The sequence below is a fragment of the Pomacea canaliculata genome, linkage group LG10, assembly GCF_003073045.1.
Source record: "Pomacea canaliculata isolate SZHN2017 linkage group LG10, ASM307304v1, whole genome shotgun sequence".
NCBI classification, from domain to species: Eukaryota; Metazoa; Mollusca; class Gastropoda; order Architaenioglossa; family Ampullariidae; genus Pomacea; species Pomacea canaliculata.
Window position 1 is genome coordinate 23,610,525 of NC_037599.1, and position 17,547 is coordinate 23,628,071.

The window sequence follows — 17,547 nt, forward strand, 5'->3', positions numbered from 1 at the left end:
AATCGAAGGATGAGAAGTTAATAAAACAGTTCCCGTGTTTCTTTATATACGAGGACGGGTGCCATCATCAATTGAAGGACTTGATGGACATTGAATATTTTTTAACTGCATGTCTGTTAGCAGTCCTTAGAGACGAGAAAATTTGCATCCTGGAGATCAATAGGTTGTGACAATAACAGTCTAGCAAACATCGGCGGTGCGCACATCTTCAGGAAACAGGAACAAAAGACACAAAAACCGTTGGTATCCATGGAGATGCGAGAAAAAGAAAGAAATTGTATCACGTTGTTGCAGTTGTTGCTGGACATCACGACGACCGTGAAGACAGAAGACGAAAAGGCAGGAGAATGTCTACAAGACTGACAAAGAGTTTGTTGGAAGGAATTGAAGGAAATATTCTGCAATGCACGCAGCGCCACCTACTATGGGCTTTGGCAAGACTGAGAAGTGAGAGCAAAACAAACAGTTGACTAAATATTGACATGCAGCTTCTCTCTCGGTGATGCCTGAAACGTTTTATATAATTATATATAATGACAGTGTCAACACCAAATATTTTAAAACTAATTGACTGCCATCCTGATTCCGATTGTCACAAGGAGTCAGGAAACAGCGCCTGTCACTGACTGTCCAAGTCCATAATTAGAAGTGTTGGGCTGTCATGTCTCCTGCCAGTCACAGACATTTTTAAAGACGGAAATACGGAATTTTTATCCAACTGTTCTTCCGTGTTTTTCTGTCACCCATCAAGGATCCATTTGTTTTCATACCGATTTGATGTCCGTATTATTTCGGTTTCTCTCCTACTTGATTATCTTGCGGAATTAAAGAAATAAAAACATAAACACCCTGAATCTGATTTTTCTATCTTGTTTGAATGCACACCATTGACGATTTCTTTCGTCTGACTTCGTCAAGAATTGATGACAACTTATCGCTTGACCCTATCTCTAAGCTAGTGTGAAATATGTGTTTACCAGTGTCTGTCAATATAAATGCTCCTCGACACAGCTTCTATCACTCATGCTACCTCCATGTTGATATGTGATAACATCAAGAGTGATTCTTCATCATCCCCTCCCCCTTGTCGCTCATCTCCAGTTAAAAGGGAAGAAAAAAATTGAATAGCTTATTCCTAAGTATAATGTTTCTGATCTTCTTAAGTCTTTTTATTTGTAGTCATTGTCATTTTCCTCCGAGGACAGAATTATTTGCCATTATTGTCAAAGCGACAAATTCTATTTCCGGAGAAAATCTGTCTCTGGACCGCGCGTAATGGCTTGTCTCCCATTTGTGTCGCAGCCTCGGTCTGGGTTTAACGGGTTTCCCTCCTTCAATCAGCAGCTGCCGCACATGAGTTACGTGAGGGAAGAGAGAGAGAGAAAGGTGGATGGTGAAGAAGAAGTCATTTAAAAACCTTTTTTCCCTCTGTCTTGCATGCTGAGCTAACAAAGCGATGACTCGTCGTTGAACTGAAAGTTTAGTGTTGATGAACATCATGAATCGGACGAACAGGATTGAATTTTCGACATTCAGAATGCGGGCTGGAAAAGGTGCTTGTGTCGACAGGATGCTACAGGATGCTCTACTCACGAAAAAAAAAAAATCAATTCACGGCACATGCGCAGTGTTGTTTATTTGATCTCAGCAAAGCCTTCGTTCTACGCACTTCGTCTGAAGAATATTTTCTGTCTCATTTTCAGCCTTGGATTTCCGTACGCGGTTTTTTTTTTTTTTGTAAGAAACTAATGCTGCCTGTTATTGTTCTTGTCTTCCCTGAATTTTTTGTGAAGATGCAGGCAGCTGTGATTAGAATATCGTTAATGTGATTGCTGATGCTGATCAGGAAAATAGCGAGGGCCTACGAGGACCTCCTGACCACAATGAAAAGACAGAGAGTGAAGTGGTATGGGCACATTACTCCATCTTCAGGAGTTGCACACACGATCATACAGAAGACGGAGTAGGGAGACAGAAGAGGAGGGAGACGACAAAAGAAAAAATGGCAGACAACTCCAGAAGTGGACGGGCCTGTCATTCACCACATCCCAGAAAGAGGCAGAGAGCCGAGAGAACAGGTGGGCAGGAATATCGAAATACACCACTAGGACAATCATCACTAAGGATATATATACACACGCAACACACGCATTCTTATTTTCAATGTTCTTTTCTGTACAGTCTTGAGTGTCGTTTTATTTATAATTTTCTGTATCTCCAAAAGTCAGGACAGCTTATCCAACTTGCTGTTGCACTTCATCACTCGGTTATCTCAGATGTCGCTCAGTACGACAGACTCACTCCAATGTTGTGTCCTTGTCCGATTACCGCTACACTAATTAACCCTGGGGTCTGCCCTTGCCCTTCAGTACTAATCATTCTACGACAATCTCGTCTACATGCTCACAGCCCCGCCAATCTCGCCAAGACTATGGGTGATCTAAGAACGATCCATTCTAAACACCTCCCTGGCAGAACAACGCAAGCATTTTTTTATAACCACTCGACAACCGTCGCTCGACAGACTTTTACTACAGGAGACCAATGAACGCTAAGCTCGGGCTGTTCCCTTACAGGAACACTGAACCAGCACTGATTCCGTGACCATTAGAGATAAGAGCATTTATACTGGAATCCAAGTCTGGATGAGACTGCACAGAGGTCGTGGAGGGCAATGGAGCTTTTGTATCCGTGACGACACGAAGTACAGGATGGCGGCTGCTCGCACGAAACGCTTCGGAGGTGGGAGCAGGTCTGGCTGGGGTTATCTTGGTGGGTGAGGAACAGCTCTTGCTTGGGCAAATATCACCGGTGATTTGCCTGCATGCGCCGCTCTGGGCATCGATAAGGCAGCACAAAATAGACAAAAATATCGACATGGACCGCCTCAGCCACAGCCCAAGGAAATCGTGTTCAATCAGTCGAGAAGTCCAATTAACAACTGTCAAGAGGACGTGAATGTACATGCAGGGACAAGGAAATGTGGATGTTTCAAACTGAAGTTTGTTTCTTGCAAACGTGTGTCGAGACCAGAAGAGTTTCAGATTCCTGCTGGACTCAATGAATGTTCTTATCTTCGTTCCACGCATCATACTTCCCTCGACTACCAAATGGTGAGCGGCCAAGCGAAATGTTGCAAGCAATAGTCTGAAATAAGGTCTGTTCTATGAAAGGTTTACTCTGTGGCATGTTTAGGGTACAAAAAAAAAATAAATAAAAAAAGAACTTCACGAAACCTTCACTATGACAAGCAGGACATCACAAGCTCGCTGAATATTTTCATGTCCAGCTTTTAGCTTCCTTTTCTTTCTTGTACACCGACTACCAATGGAAATTCAGTAATCGTTTACTACTGTGTCTACAGCAGAGGACATCTTTACTGTCATTATTTAGAATAATAAAGCTACATCAACCACCTTAACCTGGTTAGAAAGAAAAGAATGTCAATGAAAAAGAGAAAAAGGAAATAAAAAACAAAACCTGACAGACAAAGATAAGGTTAAAATAGGGAACTCAGAAGAAAAGAAAGACAAGAAACTCCTGCTGTGGAGTTTGGGTCAAGACAAAGCAGTCCAGGCAGCGACGAGCGAGGACAGGAGCAATTAGCGACGGTGCAGTGCGGCTAATCTGCTGATTGTCGATCAAACACTCGTCTGCCGCTCGATGGCAGCAGTGTAAGGCCGCCATGACAAGCCAGAAGGACTGGGGTCCACCTTACCCGGGACTTGTGCTTACAGCCTTTCCCGATCCGGGACTTGAGGAAGACGTGGTGATGACAAGCTGAGGACTGGCAGCCAGAGGAACACGACCCTCGACAAACAATCTTAGCGAGGACGGCAGTGGAGACATGGAGGGTGGGGGATGTACGTGGCAGTTGGCTGTAGTAGTGGTGGTCACTGAGAGCAAAATGTCCTACCTCACTCACAATATGTTTGTACAAAACTATTTCTGACTACCATTTATAATTTGTTTATGCGCCATCAGGTGTTAATCAGCTGAATGCTTGTTTGGTTTTTTTTTAGTCCATTGAGTGTAAATTAACTGTAACAAAAGGGAGGTGATGACAGAAATGCCGCCTCTGGAAATCGGGAAAAGTGATAATTTTTCATTGTTTCACGCAATTTGCTTTATTAATTTAACAAGAAGTATATACAAAGTCTTAGTTTTTCAAATGAAACTACTGAAACTGTGGTCACAATCCTAATGTGAGTGAGTTTGTGAGAGACATCCAGAACGTTCAAGAATTCATGGCTTTTTTAATTTTTCTCTACCTTCTTTTATAATCTTCATAGATTTTCTTACATTGATTTACCTCCCCGAAATGAAAAACAGCAAAATATCAATGAACGAACATCCATTTGATAGGTTGGTTGGTTGGCTGACTAGGTGGACGTGTGGCTTTGGTGTTGAAGATGAAGCAATCAAAAGAAGTAAGATGTCTCTACAGGACTATTTTTCTTGCTTATCGGCTCGACACAGGGTTTAAAAAAATTTGAACTGAAAAATAAATTGTCTAATAGAATAAAAAGCTTGATAAATAAATGACACGGCATTAAACAACCCTTTAATCTCCGATAACCGTATTTGCGTGCAAGAGGATACCATGGGAAAAGAGACATTCTGGCTCTGGCACTGCGAGCTCTCCACCTCCGCCAAGGATTCAATACATTCATTAGCATTTGTAGTCGTCGTCGCATGCTGCTTGCCTGATTGTCTGTTTGTCCCGCTGAGTGTTTGCTGTGTATGTGTGTGGAGTATGACCTGCTGACCTATTGCATCACGCGTTCAAGTAGAATGGTCACGTGAGTTCCCTCGCTACCCGGGGCTGCGCAGGCAGGATGCGCGGAGCGCGGGAGAATCGATGCCTACCCCTAGGAGGATTTCAAAATGGCGGACCGACGTTACTCGTCCTGACAGCGGAGAGCGGCGAGAAAAGAAAATTGCCTTATTTACATCGATCGAACTGCGCATGGCGTGGGATGGGGAGACAACCAGGGTGGTGGTGGAGATTTGAACAAGTAATAATTTACATAATTTAGCGAGTAATAATTTACATACTTTTGTTACGGTTTTTCGTCCAGCAATAAACAACAGATGCTTGACACCAAGGTCTCTCTACAGAACGCCGTAAAAAGAAATGCAAAAAACAAAAAAATATATTTAAACACGAAGTGTACATCACTAAAATCCAAGAAAGTTTGATGATGATAGGATTTTTCCTAGCTTGCCAGTAAGCTCGATGCACTTAGTAAAGAACACACAGAAAGTAAGCACAATAGCAGAACTGCAGATACCAAAAAGACAACGGGAGGGTCGAAGAGGAAGACAGTGATAATGGGATAAAGAGGATACCGGGCTACTGAAGGTATTCACCGAACAGGTAGGAGAAGAGATAAGACAAACCTGGACAGCTTCCAATTCTTTAGCATCCTCCTCCTCTGTACATTCCCACCACTCTCTTTGAGTGCTTGTCTTTTATTTTTAAAGTGTGTTGGCATGAGCGTAGAACGAAAAAGGAGAAAACAAAAAGTTTCTACGATGAGGTGTGATAAGAAATATTGTAAACCTTTCAGACAGTATCGGGCTAACACTCACAGACCAGACATTATAAACGCACCATCCACTGATGAATTTTAATTTATCAGTTAAGTAAACAAAAGCAAAGAAGAAAGAGAGCCGAGTCATGTCTTCTACATTCCGTCTCTTTGATAAGGTGAACCACTTCCAACTCTCTGCGTCTACGGCATCCAATGAACTTTAACTTTACTTCACCTGAACCCTCCTTATCCTACAGCTGCGTCGGTTCTGTGATTAACAAAAATTATTTCCCTTCTCATCTCTTGGCTATTGCCACCAGCTGCCTTCATGATTATCTTTACTATCGACAGGCGATGACAGCCGAGAACGCGCCAGGTGCTTGACTACTGATGCTACTAAACGACTTAGTGACTCGCAAACTCTCGTGAAGCAAAGATCCTCCTTGCCTAACCCTCTGGTACAGCATCCCTCCTCCACTCCCACTTATCTCATCGTTTTCCTCTCTCTCTCATCTCCCTGACCCTAATCCTCGCCTATAAGCTGAAGGGAATTTGGGAAAAGATGGGGAGAGCTCATGTTTGCGGGCTTTTGCAATCTTCAAGTACAAATAGAAAAACTCGAATAAAATCAAAACATACTGACAGTTGTCATAAAATAATAAATCAGGAAAAAATTCTAACATATTATGACATCTTTAAACAATATTTAAGAGTCACCTACACTTTATCATTTATTCATAAAAGTAGCTCGTGAACAATGCATACAAAGCCCTGACAAAGAGAGCGGAGAAGAGAAGGAGAAAAGAGAAGAATGCCAGTAATCCTTGAATAAGTTCTCAAAGATGATTGTCTGACCTTTAGCTCGTACAAGCCAGTGATTTAAAAATAAATAAATAGGCAAATAAACAACTGGGTTACAGGAAAGTACAGCCATCGAGTGTTCAGCGCCGAGAATTTGTAGTTTTTCTTCATTCGTGGTCGGTTTTTGGGGCTTCTGTGACAAATGGAAACTTCTGGCGCCGCCACATCGCCACAAATATAAACAACTTGATTCTTCATGTTTTCTTGTTGTTTAGCTAGCTTCGAGAAGGGCAAAACTACAGACAACAGACACTTTTGCGAAAAAAACATGGTTTGAACTTGATGCAAGCTTAACACGAAGCCTTCTTTCAAGAGAGAGAGAGAGAGAAAGAGAAAAAAAAGAACAAATACAGTTTTGGAAAGACGCGTGAGAATTTTATCTAAATATTTTTCTTTAAATCTTATCTTTGTCTTCGTTGCCTTCTCACTGAAATGTTGTAGGCCTCTTATCTGCTTCTTGAACTCCTACAAGAGCAAAACATGGTTGTGAAGGCAGCAGACAGAATATTGGGCTTACCCTGTGAAGCCCGTCCCGAGCCAAGATTGAAATCGAACCCAGAGATGCTGACGGATTAATACAGAATGTTACCAACATTAACTTTGTCATTGGAATGCCTGAAGTCTTATGTTTTTGTGTGTTTTGCTTGGTAAAACACACGAGGACTGACCGAGAGTATAACTACTGACGTCACAAAGGGAGTGGTCAAGATGAGAGTTAAAAACTCGCGAAAACTCGTCCGGTCAGCGCGATGACGTTTCCGATCTCGCACGGTGTGATCTCGACTTCTTTCGAGAACTTAGAATAAAATTTCAAGTTTTAATCTCACACATTATTCTGCTCAGACTTGGGGATTGAGTGTCCTGCGATAAAGCAAACCCAATCATTTCACAACAAAGTTCGGCATTCAGGTTGGGCTTCAGACTACAGACAAACAAAAACAACATTCGCTTCAACAACACAGCAAAAAACCCTTCGTGGTGCGAGGAATAAAGGAAGATGTGGGGAGGGACGAAACTGGCTGAGGGACTGGTTGGATGTAAGTCTCCTGTCGTCCTCAAGGTGGCACGTCTCCTCTTCTTGCAGGGAATCTTTCTAAAACGACTGGCACTTTCCGAGTCAGGCCCGGCTCGGGTCTTCTTTCTGGTCGTCATTGTCTCCGATGTTCCTCCTCTCCTGGCTGGATGTGCCGCGGAGGAGGAAAGAAAAGTTTCCCGTGCATTGCACAACATGCAGCCTGTCTGCTCCCAGCAAACATCCGCTCAAAGGAGAAACAGAAGGGAGGCAGAGGAGGAGTGGCACGTGTCAATCTAGGAGTAGGGTGTAATTTGGTAACGAGAGTAGATTCCAGATCGAAACGGAGAGAACAAGTCAGGAGGTCAACGGAGATGAGGGGGAGAGAGCCAGGGAGGAGGGTGGTGCAGGTACAGGGAGGGTAATCTGATAACAACAACGCCCCCCAACATGGAGACAGCGAGTCAAGATGCTCGGTGAGGTTGGTGAGGACGAGGGTTGACAGACGTGGGAGGGTTGAGTCGCGTGCGAAGCGGGCAGGTGGCGGTGTCAAGTTCCGGTGAATCTTGATCCGAGAGTGAGGCTCGAATCAAGGTTTCTTCCCGCTGTGACGTCAGCGCGGCATTAGAAAAACGAGGACAGCAGGCAAGACCCTCAACTTCTTCCCTTATCTCCCTTGTCTCCCCTGAAATCGCTTATTGTCTTGTGGAGACTTTTTTGTTCGTCTGCTGGGAACTACTGCTGCTACAATTGCTGGAATTATCTCCCTTTTGTGCCCTTAAAGTAATCTTGTGCATTATAGACTTTGCCAGGTCCTTGTGTTCATTTTCTTTTTGTCCTGCACTTCAGGCTGCTGCTGGTTTCCCCCAGCTTCCGGTTTCACGTCAAACTTTCTCGTGATTCCAGTTTCAGCTGAAATTAAATGGGATGTTATTTGATTCCAGGCTGGGTGAAAGTTGGTTTAATTTAACTCGTGATTTCGTGAAATGCCAACAAGTATTTACGTCCACCTTAAGCCAGGGTATGTAGAATCTTTAATAAGAAGTAGAAGAAGAATATAAATACACATAATGACTCAGAACGGATTATATTATCACCCTCAGTGACTGGACCTCACTCAAGCAACTCTTAAAAATCAGTCAGGCGTGAGGTGTTTGCAGGTTAATGAGTCACTCCCAAACAATTGTGTTTTATGTCTTAATCCACGAGTGTTGATACCAATAATATTCCTGCCTGGATGCGCATGCTCCAGGTGTGTGTCTGTGAGAAAGCGAGGAGTGTTCACTACGCAGTAGCAAGCCAACAATTACAAACATAAAAGTCCATGTTCACAATGAAAGTCATTGTAAAGTATAAGAACCGTGAACAGAACAAAAATGTGTTTTAAAAAAAGCTGGCATTTTCACGATATAAAATCTTTTATAATTTGAAACTGTTTAAATGTGAATATTATAATCGTACAGTCAGTGAGGCTCGTTAATCATCATTGTGATGATGATACTGTAACGGTCATGTAGCCTGGCATAGCAACAGACGCAGTAGTAACAGCTCATTAAAACAGAATCACTGCAAAAATAATGTCTACTTGCTTAAACCTATTTTAAACCGTGTAATAATGCCTTTCTTGTGGTGCATTTACCACTTCTCTGCATCCTATCATGTTGCCAATCCCTTGGTACAATTCGGTCAATATCTTGAGATTTAAAATATTGCGTTTAGACATTCTACAATACAAAAAAATATTGTAAAAGTAGCTTAATAAATTAAATGCAGACATGAGGTTCCTTGAAAATATATATTGAAAACCAAAAGCGATAGGTATTGCTTTGCTCAGGTGCCACCCTTAATACCTTAATTTAATCTTTCTGACCATATTTTTTTCCAAAATCAAAGCATGATGTAAAAAATTGAAAATCCAAACAGGACCATTTTTAAATGCAAGTTTTGCATCTGTCATGAGCTTAAATTGTTTGTGATGAAAGATCATTTCTAGCCCGGGCCCAGTCCTTGCCACTATTTGCATGGCTTGGGTTTCTCGTCGATAGTGGGCGGCTGCTGAAGCTGGTCATGAGCAATGGATGGATTGGCTGCTAATGGCTGCAGTTGTCTCTTTATGTGAGGTTGTTAGGGACAAGTGATTGGTCTTAGTTCCCGTCCTGATAGTCTTGCTGTTCGATGAAGTGAGCTTTGCAAGCCCTCCACCATAACCGGAGTATTTTTCCATCAGCGTGTTTGTGTTACAGGCAAATGTCCCCATCGGACAGTAATTGGTAATGCGAGTAATGAGCAGAAACGGTGGGCAGTCTAAGGTTTGAACATAAAATGTATGTTAGGGTCGTGCCCGCGGCCCCACAATGCTTGTCTTACCTCCTGATACACCGCTCTGTGATATATAATATATAATATTTGATATATAATATTATGTGTGTGCTTGCCGCTGCCTCTGTAATGACAGGAAGCTGTGTAAAGTTAGTTTTTGTTTGTTCCAGCCTGGTGCTCTTGATAACAAGGATGATGTTGAGAACTTTATTTTAGATTATGTCATGAAATAACCTTTTACCCGCGCTGGTAGTGTCTGTTAATGGGGAAAAAATTCAGACGAGAGAAGCAGTTTTTGAGGATTTTGTTGGTAGAATTCAATGAAATGAAAACCTTGGACTACGTGGCGCATAGTTACTGAACATTTGTGAACATTTGCTGCTCACTTGGAAATAAAATAAGTTCATTAGACACGTGGTGGGATTTTATTTTCAGCTTATGAGTTTGTTTTGGCAATATCTTGTTACTAGAGATATCAGGTTTCATAGAACTATTGAAACCCTTTTTAAATACAGGATTAAGTCTCGGTTGAAGTCTGAGTGTGATTAAAAGTTTTGTGCGAGACATTGTCCCTGTGTTGCTGTCATATTAGTCAGGTGCTCGACTAGTTTTCACTGTCTCCACAAGGGGTTGCTAAGGAGGTATCATTTTCTAATCACCGAGAAATAATCGTGATGTCTATGGCGCGGGATGACTGGAGTATTGTTAGTTATTAAAGCTTTACTGTCATCAAATAGTGTTAGCACCGCCTGGAGACACAGAGGTCTTCATTTCTCCTCCCAGGGCCTCCATTAGTGACAGTGTTGGTTGGGAGGGCGAGCATTGTTGTCCTGTCATCTGATGATACATCAGTCGCGGTGCAATGGACAAAAGGACACGGGGAGAAAGCAAGAATTGTGTGGTCAGAATTGTAGTATTCGATTGAGTTGTAGTTTGGTGAGGAAAATATTTTGTTTCCTAGACCGCAATACCTTTATTACTCTCCACCCTCTTCACGAGAAACGGTTGGAGTCGGTGTGTTCCATGCTGTTTGATATTGTGGTGAGCACTAGCCTCTGACACATCGACAAGAAGATGGAGCATCGTCTCAGAATAGCCGGGTACCCTTGTTTTTATTACAGAGAGACGATTTCATTTGTATACCAGGCCAGCCAAGTTACATACAGACATCTTCACAATCAAAGAACTGCTTCAGGAATATTTTAAACATCCGGTAACGGTTTGTTATGAGTTAGCTGAGTTGATACGCACGGCATGTGTAAGAACTTTAAACTTTTTTCCCGACCAAACCATTTGGTTGAAAAAGCTAAATAGTAAAGATGAAGTCAAAGAGTATGCTGGCAAGTGCCAGATGCTGAGTTTGACATCAGATGTCAAAGTGAGGCTGGAGAGGCAGACGGGGGGTCACGTGACTGAGGACGAAGTCTCTGCATGGATTTCCTATAGGTTTTCTCTCAGTACTACATGAGTTTTATTGGCAAGTGTTGGCCAGATAAAAGGGCTTTCGAAAAGTTCGATTGTCGATAGACTGTGGCAGTTGACTGTGATTCAGGACTCACGAGGTCCGGACTGAGCGAGAGCACACCTACTGACTCCGTGCATTCTCAGCCTTCAAACAGTTCAAAGAATTTAGAGAATTGACTTTTTACTGGGTCTGGACAGAAAAAAAAATATTTTTAACTAAGTTGTGCATGGTTTATTATGTTAACTTATAAAGCATCTTGACAAATGTTAGCTTTCAAATGGCTTTATTCCTAAAATAAATGTGTTTATTTGTGGTATACAGTAAATTAATATGGCAAGAATTTGATAGCCGTGATGATGATGATGATGATGATGATGATGATGAAATAAAGTGTTTTCGCACATATTTTCATCAGCTTTAACACATCATGAAGGACAATATTTTGCTGGAAATAGCTCGTTTCTATCTCATTTCTATCACCAGTTTATTTAATCATCACCGCTGCTCTTACTACAAAAAGCGGCATTTAATTTCTTCTCATTGCAAACAATTTTTTTTTTTGTTTGTTTTATTGTCGTTTGCGAATTAGTTTTTCTCGACTCCCTACAAATATACTGTATTTCAGTTTGGTGTCCAGTTTCTACAATCTTCATCTCTCCTAAAAACTATTTCAGTTTCACTTTCACTTTATTGCCTTGGAGCCGTGGCACAGACTAATGGAGTAAGTCTGAGTGTTGGAGTAGAGAGGGATGGGAGAGTTCCTATATTACATTGTTTGTTTTACCTGGCTGTGTAGGTAATCCCTTTTTACCTTTCAATCGTGCCATTGCGTGTTATTTAAATAACCTACAATCTTTTTAATTTGCTTGGCTGTCGTGGAAGCAAATGAAGCCACATCTGGCGAAATGTTTTTTCTGTTTAATTTCTTTTTAGAAAATCAGCAAACACACATGGTCATCCAGTATGATCTCTTTCGAGGCTGTGTTTGGTGGTATCGATGCTGACACGACTTAAAAAAGCGAAGATGGGGTAGAAGTTCGGAAACCTTACACTTATGCCTTCTGTAAAAGTAATTAAATGTAAACATCAGTTTGTAGATAGAAACCCGTATACCCATTCTTTCTTACATCTATGTAAAGACTAATTTATCACTAACATATATATATATTCGTAACTATCAGTTATCTGCAACAGAAAGATAACATTTTATCTTAAAAGTCGACCTGGAGATGCTATTCATCAGTCACGTGATTGTTCATCTGCTCAGGAAGCAGGAAAATGCTTTGCTGATACAATTTGACTAATACAATTGTTACTAACTGAATTTCACTAACACAGTTTGACTAACCTCGGTCCAAAGTAAGCAGACGGATCTTTTATCTTTGCTCATGCGCACTCGAGTTGTATGTTGTGTGACAGCTGGCAAGGAAACATAATTCAGGCAGAAAGAAAAGTGGAAAACAAAATCGACCAAGTGTTAGAATGTATTCGTCTCCGCCATCCAGAATTTTGAATCCGGCTGTCTGACAGAATCAAGCTGGTGGTAGGGGCAGGAGGGTTCGTGAGCTGATATCACTGTTACAACATCCATCATTGCTCATCATGTCTTTTTTATTGTTTTTCTTTTTTATCTTTCCTCTACTTCATTCTCTCTTTTTTCTCGCTGACTTTCTCTCACTCTCTAATCTCTTCTATTCTCATTAGGCACCACTTAGCAACTTTAATGTTTCTAGCTTTGAAAAAATGTTGAAATGCGGGAGTTTTGCTAAATATTGATTAGAGTTTGATAGCGCCAAAAAGAAGTTAAACAACGCAACACAACTTGCGACGGCGACGGTCGGAAATCGATCTCCAGCCAAAAGGTTGCAATGATGTGACATCGCCGAGCTGATAGCAGGTCAATGTCATCTTGTTTTCTCTACTCAGTGAGTGAAAAACAATGCAATGCTCTCCCTGTCAAATTAACTCCCCGCAAAGCAAGAATAGGTGTTATGTTAGGACAACAACAGAACACTATGTGTACACTAAACTTCACAGATTATCCTCCAATCCGCATTTCCATAGAAACTATATTTATGTCCTTTCTAATTAAAGCCGTTCACTCATCTCACAATCCACCGTTGCATCCGGTCATGCGCACTCGCAACCCAAGGATATCAGAAATAAGTAAACGAGGAGGAGGAGGGTAGGGTCGTTTCAGATGAATGAATGATTCCGAGGCAAACAGTAATGAGAACTATCATTTATTACTGCTCCCCGTTAGAAAGTGATTTCCAAGCCCTTCAATTTTGTATGGACGCTTGGAAATTTAAAACTCGGTTGCTGTGGTTACCAGTACATTTTCTGCGTTTTTACGTTTATGGGTTAATCAATACGGAGTCGAAAGGTTACCGTCCCTGTAGTGTATTGTCTCCCTTTGCAGATTTGTGTCCCTGTAATGGCCGCCATTGAAAACCTCGTCTATTAAGGCAATGTTACAGGAGCTGCTCTGTGAAACCGCATGTTACAGACCAGTACATCGCACGAGCGGAAAGAGAAATCGTTCTAAAAACTGTCCGTACACAAGTTTTGAAGTCCGGTCATTCACCAGGCTGAAAGCGTTGTTGAAGTCATTGTGAAGCGAGAAATGCCAACATCAAAAACCTTTCCACAAAATAACACGCAGCGCGAAAACACCACCAAGCAGTTGTTGTCATGTATTTTCCAAGCATGGTGTGTGTCAGACTACAAACACGAAAAACATTTGTGCTGCCAATGCTCCTAGAAGTCCTGAGATCACGTGACCCGCTCCTCTTGCCAGGCAGTCACAGTCTGGCGTAGTCAGGGGAGGATGAGAACACGAGGCCAGCCAGCACGCTGACACATATTTTACCAGAAGAATGCCAACCTTCTGTGAAATGTTGGCTCCCAATGCCCTCTCTGATGTCGTAAAACAAAATATCTCTTCTCAGTCTGCACTCTTCATGTTTCAGACACAAAAATGTTCACCTTTGTTCAGAACAGTTTACACCAGATTGAAAGGACCGTGATCCCTGACCTTTTCATAGAGACAAGCTCTAGAGGTAATAAGTCGTTCTGCTTTAATAACATCTAAGGCGATTACTTCTAAATACATGGCAGTCGGGGGAAATGTTTATAATGTTCCACGATTCTGAAAAGTAGGTTCTTGCTAGACGATTGGAAAGAATAACGAACAGCGTGTTCAGCAAACTATTATCTCATCAGGACAAAACTCCAGTTCCCTGCACGGTCTGCTGGCTGGTTATCAGACCTGACGCGGAGGATGGGGAGGAGGAGAGAGCAGGGGGGAGAGCCACACAAGAAGTAAAAGACAACTTGCACATCGTCTGACCTGAAGAAGCAGAGCAAGGCATCCCTATCATCCGCCGCTTGTTTTTACGATGGATCTGCCCAACATAAAAATGTGGGCGAAATGGGTTGTCTTGGAGAAGCTCCTTAAGGGTCGAGTCGGAAAGTCAGTCTGTGTTGTGCTTGGAAGCTGGGAGCTGCTGCGACTGCAACCACCGTGTTGTGTCTGGAAACATCGCGTGACTTCCCCCACAGCTCGTGTTTCTCTAGCAGGAACCCTCGTGTGCAGGCCCTGCATTAATTGCAGGCTGGTACCCAGAGTAAACACCAGGTTTATCGTGTGCTAACATAGGTTTATCGCATGTTTATCTCCAGTTAATACGCGAATTTTGAAGAAGTGTATCATGGCACACGGTAATCATGTTTATCATGCTTGAACACGTGTTTATCGTAGGTTTACACTCGGTTATGATATGTTTGTAAACTGTATGACTGGATGCGAGATTTTCATGTTTTATCACATGTTTGGCTAGACTTAACGGGCGAGACAGTCATCTGGTACAAAGATAAAAACCATCTTCACATGTAGATACACACACAGGAAGGAGATGTTGTCGGTGTAGAGGTTTTGCAGTGCGTGTGATAAACATTCTGGAGGAAAAGTGTCAGGTGGTGTATATAATGAATTTTTTTTAAATGTTGAATTTGTAACGATAGCTTTTACCTGTGTGCGCATGTAATTCTTTTACATTTTTTGAAAATTTACTTTTGTGTCATCAAGATGATGTTTATTTTTGATCTTTTTTTACTAGATGGGTATTGTTCTTGTTGTTATTGTTGAAAACATTATTTCTCTGTATTTTTTCACCTGTTGCAACGCATTTTGTACAAAAGTATCTTAACTGTAAAACAGGATTTGAAACACGGGGGAGTACTTACACGTCACAGACAGACGCTGTCCTCGCAGACGACGGCCGAACACTGTTTAAAAAAAATTCCCAGGAGGTCAGACGCGAGACAGAGGCGACACCTGTTAGGCGACCTTCGCTGTCTCCGGCAGCATCATCAGAAGGACGGAAACAAGGTCCAGACGACCAGTTAACGTGCACAACACACCGCGGAGGGCGGTCAGCCTCGACTGCTGCTTGCCGTCGCTGATGTTGATGGTGATGGTGATGGTGATGGCGATGGTGATGGTGCCTTGGGCGCGATCCTGTCCGCAATCGCGGCGCAGTGGTGGGGTGGATGGCCAAGTCCTTAGTTTCCAGACGCTGGCTGTAGGTGGCGCTCCAGCGCTGAAGACGAAACTGCCGCTAAACGCCGCTACGGCTGCTGTTTGTGCTTTTGTCGCGCACGTGCTTAGGCCAGGCGTGCCGTGCCGTGCGGTGCTGTGCCGTGCTGTGATGCTGCCGCCCAGCCACTGCAGCATTCGCCCGCATCTACACTTAACACGCAGGCTTTACGGCAACACTCAGTGGCGGCGAGCGTGGACATCGTCTTAACTAGTTAGACTGGTGGTTGGTGGTGCTTGATGCTGCTGGTGTTATTCGGTTGTTGTTGCTGCTGCTGCTGCTGCTGCTGCTGCTGTATTTCTGAAAAAATTTTTAACTCAGTGACTATATCTTAACTCATACTGTAATTTTTCATCTCCGGTATCATCATAATAAATAATTTCTTCGTCGTCCTCCTCATCATCATCATCATCATCATCATCATCATCATCATCATCATCACCACCACCAACAGGGCTAAAACTTTAGTTTACGCGTCCTGACAAAAACTAATCAATATATTAGCAGATGTAAAGCTGTAAACAGTTCAGTCAACATCGTCTGTATTTACCGGTAATGAGTGACGTCACCAAAGAAAATGATTCAACGGGAAATTTTCTGTTGTTATCTGAGTTTTTAGTTTTACTTATCGATTTGTTTCTTTGTTTATGGCAACACTTTAATGTCAGAATGTTATGTTTGTTAGAAGTGGGTAGTTTGTGTGTCTCGGCAAAGGCATGTAAATTCTGGCTGTGCACACATTAGTGGGTTCGATACCCGTGTGATACAGGGATACTTTCCCAAGTTGTCCCCTACTGTTAAATTGTTGTTTGACCCCTTAAAAGGGTTAACCGAAAGGTCAATGGAAGATCTTTACCTGTCCAAGTAGGCAGGCATTTGGTAGTCATGACCCAGACTTAACCCGAATTACACCTAATTTGCTATCCTCGTGTAAACACACACACACAAACACACTAAACTCTGCATATAATGCGTGCAGGTCTGTCTGTTACTCGGGTTCTCATGGCAACTACCTCCGACTGCCTACATTATCTGCTGTACCCTGGTCCCACTGCCTGTCAGCTGCGAGACTGTGGAGAATAACTCCAGCAACTCCTCCAGATGCCAGAAGCCTTGTGGGTGGGAAGCATCCCTACTTTCAGACAATCAAGCAACAGATTTGTTACTATATTTAGGCCAGTTGTAGGAAATAATCCCGCAGCTGCAGCCGGTGCTTGGAGTGTAAGAAGTCAGGGGAAGAGAACATCGAGACAAAAAAACAAAAACAAAAACAAAAAATTCCATCTATTCTTGCCTAAAGTCCCAAACTTTCTCACCTTCTCTCCTCTTGGCTTGCAGTACTTCAGTTTTTTGTTGTTTATTTTTGTTTTATTTATTCTGTCCTAGTACAGGATGAGACATGCAGTTCTGCACTATTCTCAATTTTTATTGATATATTAGCAAAGAATATTATTGAATATGAAGTATATCTAATCTCCAGCCTAATACATATTCTGATCCTATTTCCCTGGATATCCTGAGAGGTCTTCAAATCCGACTAGACATTGTATAAAACACAGAAAATCAGAAAATGTTTGTGGAGAATTCTGATATTGTTGAGCTCCACAATGATTGCTTATCAAATATAAAAAAAGAAAGTGAGGAGGTGGAAGTTACAGATATTTACAAATATTTACTGGTGATTTTTGTATTTTTCTCATTCGCCAGAGAATGTTGCATGTCTTGCTAAAAAGGTATTAACACAGATGTGGG

The 17,547-nt window shown here is 42.2% G+C and overlaps 1 protein-coding gene across 1 annotated transcript in view; it reads right to left on the reverse strand.

Annotated features, from left to right (window-relative positions):
- LOC112573393 (neuronal calcium sensor 2-like) overlaps positions 1 to 15,818 on the reverse strand; it is a 100,316-nt gene extending 84,498 nt beyond the window's left edge. The window contains exon 1 of the mRNA XM_025253711.1: positions 15,443 to 15,818. The gene's annotated coding sequence lies outside the window, so the exon portion shown is untranslated. The remainder of the gene's footprint in view (positions 1 to 15,442) is intronic.
- Positions 15,819 to 17,547: the final 1,729 nt, after the last annotated feature.